Below are 17285 nucleotides of genomic sequence, written 5' to 3'. Positions count from 1 at the left end.
ATGGTCCCTTTAAAAGCAAGCAAAAAATAAAATGCCATAAAATATTCAAAGTCTTTATATTAAACTATTTTGAAATTTCATTTTCAGAGCAGCCTTCAGGTTATTGTTATATTATGTAACATTCGTGTTAACATGTTCCTGTTTAGATTTTTTTACTGCACATTCTTTGCAGTTATGTCTCTTCACGTCATTGAAAATTAGAGAAAACCAGACAATTTATACATAGTGGATAAGTTGTCCATATTTTTCATTCTCTTCAGCATTCTATATCAGACTTCCTCTTGTGTGTCTATTTTAATTTTGTGATTAAGGAGTATGTAGGTATTTTAGAAATTTGAAAATTTGCATTTACTGATTTTTGTTATAGTTATAGCTATTAGAGGAATGGCAGTGGTGATTTTTGTTTTTTCTTTTAGTATTTGAAATCTTTAGCAGCTCACTTTTTATAGATTCTATCTTGTAGTTAATAAGATTGTGCACTCTGGTGGTCAAGGCAATATTGATTAATATTTATGAGACTATAGAGTGACATATAGTATCTTTAAAGCTCTAAAGATTTGTGTCAGTTTATACTTTAAAATCTGTCCATCCTTTCCAAATTATTACTGAATAAGATAACTAAAATGTGAAACAAATCTGCAACTGGGTGGTCCTTCTTTCACTGACTAATACACTTCAATTATCTTTAAAAGTTTGTTGGGGCGCCTGGGTGGCGCAGTCGGTTAAGCGTCCGACTTCAGCCAGGTCACGATCTCGCGGTCCGCGAGTTCGAGCCCCGCGTCAGGCTCTGGGCCGATGGCTCGGAGCCTGGAGCCTGTTTCCGATTCTGTGTCTGCCTCTCTCTCTGCCCCTGCCCCGTTCATGCTCTGTCTCTCTCTGTCCCAAAAATAAATAAAAAACGTTGAAAAAAAAAAAAAAAGTTTGTTATATGTGGGGCACCTGGCTGGCTTACTCAGTGGAGTGGGGGGGGCTTTTGATTTCGGGGTTGTTGGTTCCAGCCCCACGTTGGGTGTAGAGATTACTTTAAAATCTTAAAAAAAAAAAGTTTGCTACATGTGATTGACTTATTAACATTTCATTGGAAGTATTTTTTCAAATTTAGAAACATTTTGCAATCTGGTCATTAGAATCCTAATCCGTAATACCTCAGTGTTGCACACGATGTTCCAACATTTCTAAAAAGTTAGCAAAATGCAGTTTAATTTTAGACTTCATGATTTGTGATATCATGTCCATGCTGAAGCATTCTGAGGCATTAATTCAGCTAGAGCTATGGAATATATATTTCATGATTGCAACAGTTAAAATAGGACTATGTTTTAATGTTTTTATATTCTGGCTAAACAAGAATTTAGTCATAAAAGCAAGATGTTTACATTATAAAAGAATGAGAAAGCTCACTCAAAGGATTTTGCTGGTAGTTCTGGAAGACAACTTATGCAAATTTTTTTTCTGTAAAAGCATATATTTTTGTTAAAAAGGAGAAGCTGTAAAATTAAAAATTTTGAGGACATTACTGAAAACAGGCTTTCCATATTGAAGACATTTCCAGAATAGAACAAGGGATGATACAAATAAAACTAAATTTAGAACGAATAAAAGGAAACTCTAGTAAAAATTGGCATATGATATTTCCTACAGAGGGAGGCCATAAGTAAGACACTGAATACATTTTTAACAAGTTAATTACTCAATTTTTGGAGGAAAGTTGGTATGAGGGGATTTTTATAACCTTTATCATAGGTAAGTTAATCTTTTAAGATTATATGGAGAATGTAAGTTGCTGGCATAATATTTTACTGTGCTACTTTTTTTCCTCTTATAAACAGAATCGTCCAGTCTGGTTCAAGTTATAACAAATATGTGAAATCAAAGTGTAAGAATCTGAAAAATAGCGTACTTATTTCAGATAAGTTTTTGTAAGCAAAATTCCATTAAAATAAGTTCATAAAATGGATCCAGTTTAACCTGTATTAATATATGAAAAAAATTAATTGTTTTCCTTAAGATTTTTTGTTTGTTTATTTAGGGTAGTAAAGGTGGAAAAAAAAGAAGGGAAGTGCCTTGATAATTTTCAAGTGTTTTCTTAAGAAAAAGAAACAGCGGTATATTGGCAAGAACACTGGATTGCGGTCAGAAGAGCTAAGACTGGTATTAATTAATCAGATGTTTTATTAATTATCTTCTTGACTATGATAATTTATAAGACTATATCTGTCTTTCTCAAGGAGATGTGAAGATTAAATTCAGTGGGAAACTAATTCTGTGTATTAGTGTTCTGTAAACTGTGCCGAACTTAAGCTTTTTTTTTACACACAGATGAACTCTCTGTAAAATAGGCTAAGTTGCATATGTCTGTAACTGTCTTCAGAAAGGTATGTGCAAACAGTCTCCTGATGTTAGCCTGTTTTTCCCAAAAATGGTAGCACATTATTTGGCACATGTTAGGTTCTCTAAAGTATCAAATCACTGAATAAAAATTAGCATATTTATTTTTTAATTCACTGAGGATAATTAGTTTCATTGGGTGAATATTTGCATATATTCATTTTTTGGCTTATTGTATTCCAGGTGTCAATTTTTCTCAGCTAAGGTTTATTCTTTTAGAGTAGGTATGATATTGAACTGTGAAAACAGAGTCTGGTGTTCTTAAGTGATGTTAAATTTCAGAAATCCTAGACTATAAATACTAGGAAGAGTCATGACAAAATTTTTAAACCTTTGCATTATTCACTTGGAAAAGTGTTTTAAATAAGGCTTAAAAGAACATTTGGGTTTTACCAGATGTTTTTATCTGTGGCTTGAATTTAGCAACTTTTGGCCTACTTTTAGTGACAAAAGTGAGCTTAGGAACAGCTAGCGGAATGGTTTGGAAGATGCAAACTGCAGGTATTATGCCGTATTACCTCTGATACCGATTCTGGTCCGTAAGTATACCAGGGTAATTAGAATTTTATCATGTGGGAAAATACATACGAGTAGCATAATAGCATATGTTATCATTCTGTATTGATGGCTACTATAATTAGTAACTTTAATTTCCTTGGGTCATGTAATTTTCAAAGCTGATTTTGGGGGTGGGTCTGGCTAACAGAGCAGGGTCTTATTACATAAGTCTGTTGTCAACTCTTTGCCAACCTCGTGGAATAAGAATTTGTATTTCTGTAGGCTAGGAAAAACAATAGCATCTGGGTATAATTAAAAGGGATATGGGGAGAAACCTATATGGGAGTAGCTACTGTTATAATGATACATTGTATACTTTCCCTGTTGTGGCATTTATGAATTAGGAAATGAATTTTATCTGCTTCTACTTTTTTATATCCCAGTGTTTTTTCTTAGAATAGAGAGACTTCAGCATAGACTGTTTTTAAAAATCTCTGCGTCTAGTGTGGGGCTCAAACTCACAACTTAGAGATGGAGAGTTGCACGCTCCACTGACTGAGCCAGCCAGGCGCCTCTAGCAGGGAAAAGTCCTGATGGGGTTTCTAGCTCACAGATGATGGGCTTTGGGGAAATAGACTTCTCTCTTCAGAGATGTGAAAAGGAAGAGAGGGAGCAGGACCAGAGATAGAGGCAATCATCCTTTTGCCCATGACTTAATATGCTATGTTCTTTTATTTATACTCTCTGCCTCTGTCTCTAATGGGAATGCTCCCTCTCATTCTCTGCTTACAGAAAAACAAGCTTCATTTTTAAAATTGCAAAAGTAACACCTGCCTCTTTTATGTATTTATTTAATTTTTTACTTTTTATTTTTTTTAGATTTTTTAATGTTCTTTTTTGGGAGAGAAAGAAAGAGCACGAGCGGAGGAGGGGCAGAGAGAGAGGGAGACCCGGAATCTGAAGTTGGCTCCAGGCTCTGAGCTGTCAGTACAGGGCCTGATGCAGGGCTCTAACTCGAACGGTGAGATCATGACCTGAGCCGAAGTCAGCCACTTAACCCAGTGAGCCCCCCAGGCGTCTCTGAAACTACTTTAGAACACATCAGTGTGTCACTTTTCTTGTGCCTAGAACAGTATAATGGTATATCATTTTCCTTTTTTTCCTGCATATAAAAAAACATGAATACTTAACGGGGTTTTTTTTTGGGAACCAAAATGCAACTATATCATATCTATCATGTTTGCTTTTTTTCATTTACTTGGAGAGTAAATCCAATCAGAACCTATAATTCATCCAGTTCTTTTAAGGAGTATTCCATTGTTTGGATTTGCCATAATATTTTTTTTATTAAAAAAATTTTTTTAAGTTTATTTATTTAGAGAGAGTGCTCTTATGGAATCATGAGATCATGACCTGAGCTGAAATCAAGAGTTGGACACTTAACCGACTGAGCCACCCAGGTGCTCCCGGATTTGCCATGATTACTTTACTGTTTCACTATTAATAGACATTTAGGTTGGGTTCTTCTACTGTAAACATTGCTGCAGTAACATCACTAAATATTTTTGTGCATATGTGAATATTTCTGTAGATTTCTAGAAATGGAATTGGTAGAGCATGTGCACATTTAAAATTGCAAAATAATCTCAATTGCCTTTTTTAGAAGTAAATTGAACTCTCTCAATAGTAGTGAGAATACACATATTCCCATATCTTTGCTAGTTGAATATCATGAATCTTTTACATTAATTGCCAGGCTCATAGGTGAAAACTCAGTAGCTCCCTTTGTTTTTTAAGATGCATTTCAGTATTTGATTACTAATGAGATCGAGCACTTGTTAGTCATAGTTGTAATTCTTTTTAAAGATCCATCTCAAAGATATTTTCTCTGTGAGGTCTTCTCTAATTCTTCTCCCTTTCTCTAACTCCAGGCAATGATTTTCTTTCTCTTCTCTGCCCACATAATATTCTCTGTTGTAAGTTATTAGAATCATCACGTATTATGATTATTTACCTCTTATATACCAGACCGTGGGCTCTCATAAGGTTGTGACCATGTAGTATTCATTGTTTTTCTAAATTTTGGATATCAGTGTATTGGAAATTTGGGAACTAAAACTAAAACTAGTTTTTAGGTAATGGGGCATAAATGTTTTAAAGGTAATTTCTTTTTTTCCTCTTAGTTTATTTGACATAATAATTGACATACAGCACTGTATAAGTTTAAGGTACACGACGTAATGGCTGGACGTAAATGTAGTTCTGTGGTATCATCTTTATGTCTCTGCCCGGTGTCTAGCACAGAGCCTATATGTAGCATTTAGTATTTGTTTAGGAAGCTTTATTAAATGGCTTGTCTGATTCCAACTGGGAGTCTATATGTAAGATGTGCTGTCTTCTTTTTTTTGGGGGGGGGGGAGGGTTGGCTCTTAATGGTAATGGTTCTAGGACACCTTTGTTTTACAAACGAGGAATTAAGTCTGAAGTCTAAGTCTAATGTCTTATCTGGTTAATGAGATATTTTTATTTCTTTATCATACCCTACGAGGTGTTATGAAACAGCACAGCTCCAAACGGGGTTACTTATGGTCAAGGACAAATCCTGATTTCTACTAAGATAGATGGCAAGCTTTTCTCAATTCTTACAGATTAAGCCTAACCAGTGGGACTTTTGCCTGATAGTCTTAGCTTGTAGCCTTAAACCAATACAAATTATCCAGGCTTCATTTGGCTCCTTCCAAAGAGTTATGAGTCTTATGACACACTAGACATAGACTTTTCTAATTGCTAGCACTGGCTGACTCTTGAGAGGCCTGATGCCTTTTCTTTTAGAGAACTCCTAAAACCTGTCCTCTTAGCCACTTTCCCATGAAGTGATCCCACCAAATCCCATTTCATTATTGCCTTTTCATGTATTGCCCAAGATACAAGTCATTATACACATCTCTTCTCTTGTTCCCTCACCTGTTCTCCCCTTCCTTTTCAAGTATTTCTCACCCTTGTTCTAAAGTTAAACATAATCACTTGCATCTTCAAATTCTTTGCTGAATGATACTTAAAAAAAATTTTTTTTTTTTTAATGTTTATTTTTGAGACAGAGAGACACAGAGCGTGAGCGGGACAGAGGCAGAGAGAGAGGGAGACACAGAATCAGGAGCAGGCTCCAGGCTCTGAGCTGTCAGCACAGAGCCCGACGCGGGGCTTGAACTCACAAACTGCGAGGTCATGACCTGAGCCGAAGTCAGACGCTCAGCCGCCACCTAGGCGCCCAATGTTGAATGTTACTTTTATCTTTGTTTAAGTAGTAACACCTGTCTTCTTTTTTTTTTAAAAAGTTTTTAATGTTTATTTTTTGAGAGAGAGCGCAGGAGCAGGGGAGGGGCAGAGAGAGAGGGAGGCTCCAGGCTCCGAGCTGTCAGCACAGAGCCCGATGCAGGACTCAAACCCACGAACCGTGAGATCATGACCTGAGCCAAAGTCGGACGCCCAAGTGACTCAACCACCCAGGCGCCCCAACACCTGTCTTCTTCTTAAGGGAGAGCCTTCTCTAGTGGAACGTGTACCTTCTTTTATTCTCTACAGATCCCAGTTAGGAAAGGATAGGAGGCGGTTTCCTTGTTATCTTGTACTACAAGGTAGTACCTAGTAGCAACAAGAAGGTAAGACCTTCTTGTTAAAATTGCCGTTGTTGAGTCTCATGTAGTTGGGGTATCCTGTACGTGGGGTCTCTGCTTGCTCATCGAATTCAGACTCCTGACTCAATCTTCCTTTCCGTGCAGGGCTGTGCCACCATTCTAGGTGAATCGGTGTTAATGTGAATAGAATACCCAGGAACCTGGCTTCCCAGTTTTCTCATCTTTAGTGGAGCTCTTCACTTAACTCGTTTACTTACTCTCATGAAGCTACTCTGGACCTTACCATTACCTGAAATCAGTGTTACCTTTGAGATCATTAATTGAAACATCGTGCTCCTGAGCTCTTACCCTTTTATTAAACGTATTCATTGATGCTTTTGAGGTAATAAGCAGGTAAGAATCCATTGTCCGTTACTTCAGACCTCTTGCCAGGATTCTCGGTTTCCTTGCCCTGTTGAATTTCTGTCGTATGCATCTGCACCTAGATTTTGGATTAGTTTGTTTCTTTGGCCTGCATAAAAGGTTACTTGTTGAGCTCTGATGGAGAAAAAAATTACTACGCAGATTGGTGGTTCTGTGAATTTGTGGTCTCTGTTTCTTGTAAGAGCTGTCAGGGTGGCAGAGCAATTCTGTCATTGTCCGTAGGGTCTGTTTTAAACATTCTTTTCTTTCTTTGAACAAAGTATGCTCTACAGATGGTCTTCTCCCTTCATGAGAAAATAGAAGCCATCAAAGGAGATCTCTTAAATTTCCTGTTACTGGACTCACGAGTTTATCTCCTCTGTACCATTTGTTCTTCCTTTTCCTTCTGTTACAGTGCATGAGGTGTCCGTCATTCTGTCTCAGGCTGATTCTCCAAGTGTGTTTGGATCTCATTCTCTCCTTCCGTTGCTTAATTCTCTTTGTCTTTCATCTTTCTTTTAATTTGGATTCTTTTTCATTTGGCTGAACTTGTTCAAACGTGTCACCTAAAACAAACAAACAAAAAAACCAAATGACCCCTAGAAAGAAATCTCGATTCTTTCTACCTTTTGCCCCTTCCCCTCAGCAAAACAAACTCTGCTGTCTCACTTTCTGTTCACTCCTTGGTCTGCTATCATCTCCCTCCCATCCTCTCCCATCACTGACACTGCTCACTGCAAGATCATGCTGATTTCCTTGCTGCTAACACCGTCATTTTTATCAAATGTTCAGAAGTACTTGACATTTCTCAAATTGCCCTCTCCTCTTGGCTTTGATGATGTTACTCAGAGCATCTTCAGCTGTTTCTCTCAGGCTTTGCTTTCTCTTCCACTGCTAAATGGCAGCTTATTATTTTTTTACTCATTCTTTGACTCCTTAAGCTTGTGTCTATTTTGGGGACTTTCTTTATCATTTATATGTTGATCATTTCTGTTTTTCCATCTGAAAGCCTACCTCTGAGCTTTAGGTCCTACATCAGCTAGGCATCTCCCCTTGGATATACCAGAGATACTTCAAGATCAACATATCCACAATATTATTTTTCCCCCTTTGCTTTCAGATCTCCTTCATTTCCTGTGATCTTAGACTCAGTAATGCCACTATCCATCTAGCTTGGATCAAGCCAGAAATCTGGCTATTTGGGTATGTCATCCTTGACTTCCCATTCAGTCAGTCCCCAAATCCTGCCAGTGTTGCCTCCAACATGTGATTTACTTCTCTCCCATCTGACTGTTACTTTCCCACTTCAAGTGACCATCATATTTTTCTTAGGTTGTTATGATATTCTCTTCCCCATTATTCTTTCCTAGCTTTCTATCCGTTTTCTACTCTCCCACCAAACTACTTCTTATAAGATGCAGATCTAGTCATATTATCCCAAAATTCAGAGTACTTAAATAACTAATTTCCTATTTATTCAGGGAAAAGTTCAAAATGCTAATATTTCTTCAAGAGTAATAACCTGAGTTTTGACTTTTCCAACCCTATCTCTTGTAACTTCTCTTCTTCCTCCCAAATTTTATCCATATTAATAAGTAACTTCATTTGAAGCTGCTTTCTTCTCATTTCCACTTTTTTGTTGTTGTTGTTTATTTTTTGTTTTTTGTTTTTTAAACATGTAGATCTCTGCCTGGGATGAAAGTACTAACCCCAAATATTACTAATATGCAGTATGTGGAAATACTTCTGCCTCATTGTCCTTAGTTTGGTTTGAACTCAGATTTTGGATGGAGAAGACAAATATGTATTTACAATGATATTTTTTAGAAACTGACCTAGTTATGTATTTAATTATAACAGATGGTTGGTTTATAGAAATCAAAAAGAGGATTTCCTTACAGGAGCGTTCCAAGTAGGGGTTGCCAGTGTGAACGCATGCTTCTTGTGAGATATCTGTTATGAGAAGTGCATATAAAATATAGCTAATGGAAAATGGTAACATAAATGCTGTACATAAAATTTTCTTTCAACTACAGAAGATAGATATTTTAAATTCTTAACGATAGGTACTTGAAACAGCACATTGAATACAGGGTCTTTTATGATATATCATTAAAAGTTATTGTGATGATACTGTTAGCAAGGCATGTAGTTCTCTTGCTTGCTTTCGGCAGCATGCATACTAAAATTGGAACAACACAGAGATGATTAACGTGGCCCCCGCACAAGGATAACAAGCAGATTCGGGAAGCACTCCGTATTTTATCACTATATTGTACACCTGAAACTAATATAACAGTGTATGTTAATTCTACTGGAAATAAAAAAAGAGACATGTAGTTCTTACCATGTGCCAGGCACTGTTCTGAAGTGCTTTATTAATTTGTTAGATTTCTGTTTCATTTTCTAGTCACATCAAAATGACATGTTCTTTAAAAATATTCTTTCTTTAGAAATACTTAGTTTCAAACATTTAAAAAATATTATGACCTTCTAAGTAGAACAGTTACTTGCCCATTTTTTGCAAACATAATGAAAAATGTGTTACCTGTCTGTGCTAAAGTCGTATTAAAGTCAGAAAGTCTGAGTAGCCTATACCCATTAGTATAATCTCATCAATTCTATGAGTAAAGGTTTTATTTATTCTGTAGTGAAAAGATTTAATGTTTTAACATTTTTGTGTGTTGTCTCACTTGATGTGACAATCTGTGAATTACGTAGGGCAGATATTACTCTTCCTATTTTCGTGAATGAGGACACTGAGGTTTGGAGAGGCTAAATAATTTGCTCAAAGAAATACAGCTAATAAATGGAAGAGCTATGAAAGGATCTGTGCTGTTAGAGTTCTAAGGTAGTGTCCTTTTCTCATTATGCTTATTTTCTAAAGTACAAACTTGAAACTCTGTATAAGAAATTGGTAGCTGTTAGTTTTGGACAAGCTGGATGGTTATTTTAGAAAAGTAATTAATATAAAATGTTCTAACATTAAAAGGATTTCAGATTTTAGAGTATTTTTAAAATCAGTGATTGTTCAACTTTTTCTCCCCCACATCTTCTTAGGTTTAGGTTGAGCCTCTCCAAAAGTAAGTTGTGGGTTTTTCATTGTTTTTAATTAATTAATCTTTTTAATGTCTCCAAGTGGAGAGAATAATTAATTCTGTATGGTCTACCCTTACTGGAGATCTACAGTATGATGGATAGTTCGAGAACAGTACATTATCTAATAATCCCTTCTTGTTTGTAAGTCTTTCAAGGGCTTGTGTGGAACATTTGAAGATGGACGTGTATGGAATTCTACAAATTAATCAATCTTACGATGATGAACCTGCAATCTGAATCCTAGACTTTCGTGTATCTAGTTTTCTCTTCTTTATGGCATGGCTTTGGCCTGTTCCCCCCCCCCCCCCCCCCCCCGCCCCCACTGCCGGTGATAGGCAGTATTATCTCCCAAATTATTGAAAAGGATTACTATTAAGGAGAGCTGCTCTTATTCTTTCTTTCAGACTGGTTTGCTGTCAGACTGCAGGGTAGCCAAGCGGCTCATGTAAATTGTGACATCTTCCGTTCTTTTCTTCTAGGTCTGGCTGGATAAAAGGAAATCAGTAATCATGTCTCTTAAAGTAAAAGGAGATGATGGAAATGTCTGTCTTTTTTTTATGTTTGGATAGCAGAATTAGGGAGAGGTTGGTGATGATGAGCAAGGAATTACAGTATCTTTAAAGCCCACTAGTGTTTGTTAGTGTAGAAACTGTTCGCTGGTCATTCAGTGGAACATGCAACTCTTGAAATCAGAGGTTGAGCCCCACATTGGGTGTAGAGATTATTTAAAAATAAAATCTTAAAACAATATTTCATACCCATTAGAGAACAACTCTTCATTCCCTCCTCCCCCCCAGCCCCTGGCAACCACCCTTCTACTCTCTGTCTCTATGAATTTCACTACTCTAGGTACCTTATATAAGTGGAATTGTGTAGTATTTGTCTTACAGTATTTGTCAAAAGGCTCATTTCACTTAGCATAATGCCCTCAAGGTTCATTCATCCATGTTGTAGCATATGCTAGAATTTCCTTGCTAGATTCATATGCTAGAATTTTTCAAGTCTGGATAATATTTCATTGCATGTATACCCATTTTGTTTATCCATTTATTTGTAGATGGACACAGGTTCCTCCCACCTTTTGGCTATCGTGAATGATGTTGCTGTGAACACAGGTGCACTGTATTGGAGACAGAATTTCAGGTCTTTTCAGAATATATCCAGAAGTGGAGTTGCTGGATCATATGATAATCCTATTTTTAATTTTTAAGGAACTACCAGACTTTTCCATAGTGGCTGCACCATTTCACATTCCCATCAGTAATGCACAGGGATTCTGATCTCTCCACATCCTTGTCAACACTTGTAATTTTAAGGTGTTTTTTTTGTTTGTTGTTTTTTTGTAGTAGCCATCCTAATAAGTATGAAGTTCTTCTCATTTATATTTATTTTTCTTCTGTTTGTAGGCTTAAATTGTTCTTTCTCAGGTTTTTCCTCAGGAAGCCTAAATTGTTGAATTTAGATCTTTTCTTTTCCTAAATTTGCATTTTTTTGGTATAAATTTCTCTTAAATACTGCTTTTGCTGCCACCCACACATTTTGAGAAATTGTAATTTTATTTTTATTTAGTGGCACCTTAATTTTTGAAAGGTATTTTTGCTGTATATAGTATACTAACTTGCTAGTTTTGTTTTACTTTTGGTACTTTAAATATATCCCTCCACTGTCTTATGACTTGTGTTGTTCCTTTGTTCATAATTTTTCTTTTCTGAGTTTCTTTTTCTGACTGGTTTTAGTCAGTTTCATTATGATATGCCTTGTTTTCTTCCTGTTTCTTGTTTTTGGCTTTGTTTGAGCCTCTATCTGTATAGTTTTAGTTTTTACCAGTTGTAGAGAATTTCTAGCCCTATTCACATGTGTTTTTCTCTTCTTTTTCCCTTTCTGGTGACTTCCAATTGTATGTATATTAGGTTACTTCATGTTGGCCCACAACTTACTGATACCCACTTATTTTGGTCTTTTTTTCCCCTCTGGGTTTCATTATGGATAATTTCTGTTGTCATGTCTTCAAGTTCTGTTGTCTTTTCTTCTGCAGTTTCTAGTCTCCTGGTAACACCACCCAATGTATTTTTTCATCTCACACATAACATTTTTATCTCTCTAGATTTTTTTATTTGGGTCCTTTTTTATGTATCAAATGTCTCTGCTTAACATTTTCAGTGTTTTCTAAATCTCTTTATTTATTGTGGTAAATGTGTGTAACATTAAGTTTACCATACTTGGGTGTACAATTCAGTGACACTAGTGTTATGTTCACAATATTGTGTAACCATCACCACAGACGATTTTTTTTTAAAGCGGTTTTTGTTGCTGTGTGTGATTGACCACACGAGTAGTTTTGGCTTACAGAATGTGAACAAAAGGGGTTTGTGAGTAGCGTCGAGGCAAAGTCCTTGTGGGGAGCTCGTATCCTTTTCTTGTCATCTCTTTTTAATGGCTGGTGTCGGTGCTTGTTACCCGTCATCAGGAGGTGGAAGCAGTGTATTCGTGTTGATGGCAACAAAGCTGAAGAGCCGTATTTCTGATGATCATGGGAGCTACTGTATCCACGCTTAACTTTTTCTTTCCTTTTCTTTTCTTTTCTTTTCTTTTCTTTTCTTTTCTTTTCTTTTCTTTTCTTTTCTTTTCTTTTCTTTTCGAATGGTACAAATGGCCTTTATTGTTTGTAATGGGAAGTGAAAGAGAGGAGGGGATATGACGGCTTCAGCTTCTGGGGCAGTTCCAGAGATTACCTCACTGTCCTTCGAAAGGACCCATAACTGTTTTAAAGCAGACATAAAGGCACTAAGGGGCATTTTCTGTCACTCGCAGCTGACCCCAGTTCAAACTGATACTTAAAAATTACCATCATTTCTTTTATATTGTCAAAGAGGTAGGTTTTTAGAAATAAGTAGCAAAGGGCAACTTGTTTTTTTAATGGCTTTAAAAGATTGACAGTTACCCTTCATTAGAATTCCTTTTATGTATGTGCTTGTGTTTTACAGACGTTTTATTTCTTTCATGTCTTTTTCATCACAGTCCTGCAGTGTTGTATTATTGTCTCTATTTATTGATGTTATTGAGGTTTAGAGAAAGAAGTTATGTAACTTGGTAGTAGTGATGGAGTTCATATTCCCTTTCAAATCTGACTCCAAATCACACTTTTTTCACTAAGCGGTACCTTTTCTAATGCCTCTCTTTTACATCTTTATTTCTGAGACACTCTGGTTGGTAAATTAATCTAGGAGGTACCCTGTGCAAGTGACTAATTGTTTCAGGTCACTTATTTCTTTTGCTTATTAGTGAAGAATGAGAAGTTAAAATAAACCTCCCTGAATCTCCAAAGTTGAAAACCACTGTAAACCCTAGACTAGTAGTAATTCAGTCTTAAAGGTTTCTATCACACATGATGGTTAATTCTGAAGGCCTCAACCTAGCCTTTGTTTAAGTCTTTCAACTATGCTAGTGTCTTCACAGTTAAAGTGTAGTTTTAGGTATGGTTAGCTTTAAATTACTGCACCTGTGATCTGAGGAAAACAGGTTGAATCTTCTAGTCTGTCATAAGTTTCTGAATTCATTGGGAAATTAAAAAAATTTTTTTTTAACATTTATTTATTTTTGAGAGACAGAGACAGACCATGAGCAGGGGAGGGTCAGAGAGAGAAGGAGATACAGAACCTAAAGCAGGCTCCAGGTTCTGAGCAAGCTGTCAGCACAGAGCCCGATGTGGGGCTTGAACCCACGAATCGTGAGATCATGACCTGAGCCAAAGTTGGGTGCTCAACCAACTGAGCCACCCAGGTGCCCCAGAGAAATTTTGATGCATTTTTGGTTTTCATTCTTATTACAGTATTTTGTTATTATATAATAGTATTCATAGGACAAACACATCACATCCTAGGAGCTAAGAGTGCCAAGAACTACTTGAAATATATGATCATATAAAACATTTACTTCTTAAAGAAATTTAATTTTTGTAATCTGTTATGACAAAATATTTTTAAAGCCTGGGTGTTCCAGAACCTGTTTAACCTGTTATCTCTTAAGTGCAATGAAGACTGATTGCATACCTGAAAAAGAAATTCACTGATGGAAGAGACAGATGCCAGAACTATTGAGAATAAGTCCTTGTTTGTGTAACCTTTTAGTTTGTTGGGTCTTTCCTTTTTTTGGAGTACAGGAAATTAAATGCTATGGAAGAATTGGCATTCCCAGCTGGTCACATGTTCACTGTGCTATAGAATTTCTTAATGCTACATTTATAATTTTACAAATCCGGCATGATTTTTCTCTTTAGTAATTGACAAAGTGTAGATTTAAGTTTAACAAAGAAAATAATTTAAAATTGGTAATACTATATATATAAATGTGTAATTCTGAATGTTCTTCAGCTGTGAAGATCTACTAACCATTATCTTCTCTTCCACTAACCTCTGTTAATTGGATACATGTAGTAATTTTTTTTTCTTTTTTTTCTTTCCCAGTACTTAACCTACTTTTTCAGTTCCTCAAGTTTGAGTGCTACCAGTTGAGAGTAGTCTTATTGAATGGTTCTTTTCTCTCTCTCTCTCTCTCTTGTTATAGTTGACACACAATGTTACATTAGTTTCAGGTGTAAAACAGAGTGGTTCGACAATCCATTCTATACACTACGCAGGGCCCACCATGATGAGTGTAGTTACCATCTGTCACCAAACAAAGTTGTTACAGTATCATTGTCTATATTTCCAACGGTGTATTTTTTTTTTTTTTTAATCCCTGTGACTTATTTTATAACTGGAAGTTTGTACCTCTTAATCCCTTTTAAGAGAGCTTTCTTACAATGCGTCTAAACACGCCTCTGGCCAACGTGGTAGCCATTAGCTACAAGTGGCTAAGTTATAAACTATTAAACTAATTCAGTTCCTCAGTTGCAATAGCCTTATTTCCAGTGTTGGGTAGTCACATGTGGCTGGGGGCTACCATATGGGACAGCACACAGAGAGAACATCTTTTGAGTATCTGAAATGCAGCTAATCGGATTGTGTGTGACCTGAAGAAGGTACCCAATGTGATTTTTATTATTTTAGTTATGTCGTTTAATAATGTAATTATTAGTCTTAATTTCTAGCAGAGGTCGTTTGGAAAAGTAAGGTCTTTCATATCTCTCAAGCCTTTCTTACCAGTTTACATTTCTTTTTTTTTTTTTTTTTTTTAAATTTTTTTTTTTCAACGTTTTTTATTTATTTTTGGGACAGAGAGAGACAGAGCATGAACGGGGGAGGGGCAGAGAGAGAGGGAGACACAGAATCGGAAACAGGCTCCAGGCTCCGAGCCATCAGCCCAGAGCCTGACGCGGGGCTCGAACTCACGGACCGCGAGATCGTGACCTGGCTGAAGTCGGACGCTTAACCGACTGCGCCACCCAGGCGCCCCACCAGTTTACATTTCGATGAAACTTTTCTCACTTTATTTGCAGGAAATTTTCAGTGTCATTATACAGTGTTGCTTAGTTAACAGACAAATAGGATTTGCTCCTTTTAAATGGCTTGCCAGAAAAAAATTATGGTTGTTTTTTTAGATGTTTATTATATTCCTGATTATAGGAGTAATATATGGTTATTATGGAAAATTAGAACATGTAAAGAGTAAACAATAAAACCTTATAACCGCCCAAAGATAATTACTCCTACCATTTTCAGGTTTTGTTTTTGTTTTTGTTTTTTTGCTATTTTCCTAATTTTAATTTTGTCTTTAATATGGTAGCATAAGGATTTTCCTATGATACTGTTAATTTTTTTCTTAAACTTTTAAACAAATGTACTACAATACTGAATTAAGTGGTTTCCATCATAATTTGCTTCACCATGCCCGTTGTTGGACATCATGTTCTGTGTAATAGTGCTCTTTGTTTTGTAGCACTGATTACAAGGGTATGTTCTATAACTTGAATATAATCCTTTAAATTTTGGTTTTTTTTTTACGCTTTATAATGTGTATTTGGTTTAAGTTTATGTCTTCTACTAGAGTATAAACCACTTGAATTTAAGGACTGTGTCTTGATTACCTTAGATCTTTTTTGCAGTAAGACAGGATATAAATAAAGTTATTTTAGTTACATTTGTGTTTCCAATTTATAGCACTGTGCTTGGCATGTAGTCACTCATTTATGTTTGACGAATTGAATTTAGATAAGTGGCTCATCCCTTCTCATAGATTTTTGCCTGTAGCTAAGAATATGTATGAAATTTTAATAAAAGAATAATTCAGTTTTTTGGACACATTCCTTGCCTTTAGGGACTGTAGTCTCATTTGTAATTGTTTTCCTTTTTTCACAGCTCTTTTCATGGGAGAAAGTTTTTGGTTATGCCATTTAAGGAGATGAATAATTTTTCAAGGAATTCTTATTTGAGCATATTTGCCTGGCTATATCACTGCCACAATATGGTTTAGCTATTTGAAGAACATCTTTAGTGGCAAACACAAAACAGTGAATCATGGGTGCTGAGATACTGGCCAAATTTAATTATATAGCTTTGTAACTTTTATAAGTTGATTTCAACCGTGTTCTAATAAAAGGAAACATGAAAAGCAAAATTAACGATATGTATAGTTAATATTTTGTTTTTTAAACTTACTGGATTTGATGATATAAAATGTCGAGGATATGAGTCCTTATTTTATGCATGAATATAGTGTGCTATATTTTGAAAATTATATTAGTGCCAGCAAATGTAGTCCTTAACCATTCATATGATATTTTAAATAGTACTGTTTCGTAAAAAGCCAGTGTATGCAAAGTCTGAATCAAATTCCTTTATAGAACATGTAGACAAAACACATAGTCAAAATTGGTATAAAGAGAGCAGCAAATCCAAAGGCATTTGTGGTAATTACTACATTGAATGATGAGGAGAGCATCATTGTTATTCTGAAATGCAAATTATTGACTAGATAGTTTTTTCAGAATATATTTTAGTCAACAGTATACCCTCTTCATATTTATACATTAATACATTTAAGTCTACTTCATTCTTCTTAATATCTCTACAGTATTCCATTAGATGTATTTTTTTTTTTTTTTTTTTTTTTTTTTTTTTTAAAGTAGGCTTCATCCCCAGTACAGAACTGAACTCAGGGCTTGATCTCACAACCGTGAGATCCAGGCCTGAGCTGAGATCAAGAGTTGGACTCTTAACTGACTGAGCCACCCCATCACCCCTCCATTGGCTGTATTAAAAAAATTTTTTTAGTGTTTATTTATTTTTGAGAGAGAGAGAGACAGAGCACAAGGGGAGAGGAGCA

At 35.9% G+C, this 17285-nt stretch overlaps 1 protein-coding gene and 1 non-coding gene across 6 annotated transcripts in view; both read left to right on the top strand.

Moving 5' to 3' along the window:
- Positions 1 to 17285, top strand: part of ROCK2 (Rho associated coiled-coil containing protein kinase 2) — a 135313-nt gene that overhangs the window by 17239 nt on the left and 100789 nt on the right. The gene's annotated exons all lie outside the window — the stretch shown is intronic.
- Positions 9085 to 9188, top strand: LOC131486405 (U6 spliceosomal RNA). The gene has a single exon (XR_009249316.1). It is a non-coding gene; the product is annotated as a U6 spliceosomal RNA (small nuclear RNA).

This window comes from Neofelis nebulosa, chromosome 9 (genome assembly GCF_028018385.1).
Source record: "Neofelis nebulosa isolate mNeoNeb1 chromosome 9, mNeoNeb1.pri, whole genome shotgun sequence".
Lineage (NCBI taxonomy): Eukaryota > Metazoa > Chordata > Mammalia > Carnivora > Felidae > Neofelis > Neofelis nebulosa.
This window is presented reverse-complemented; position numbering and strand designations above follow the sequence as displayed.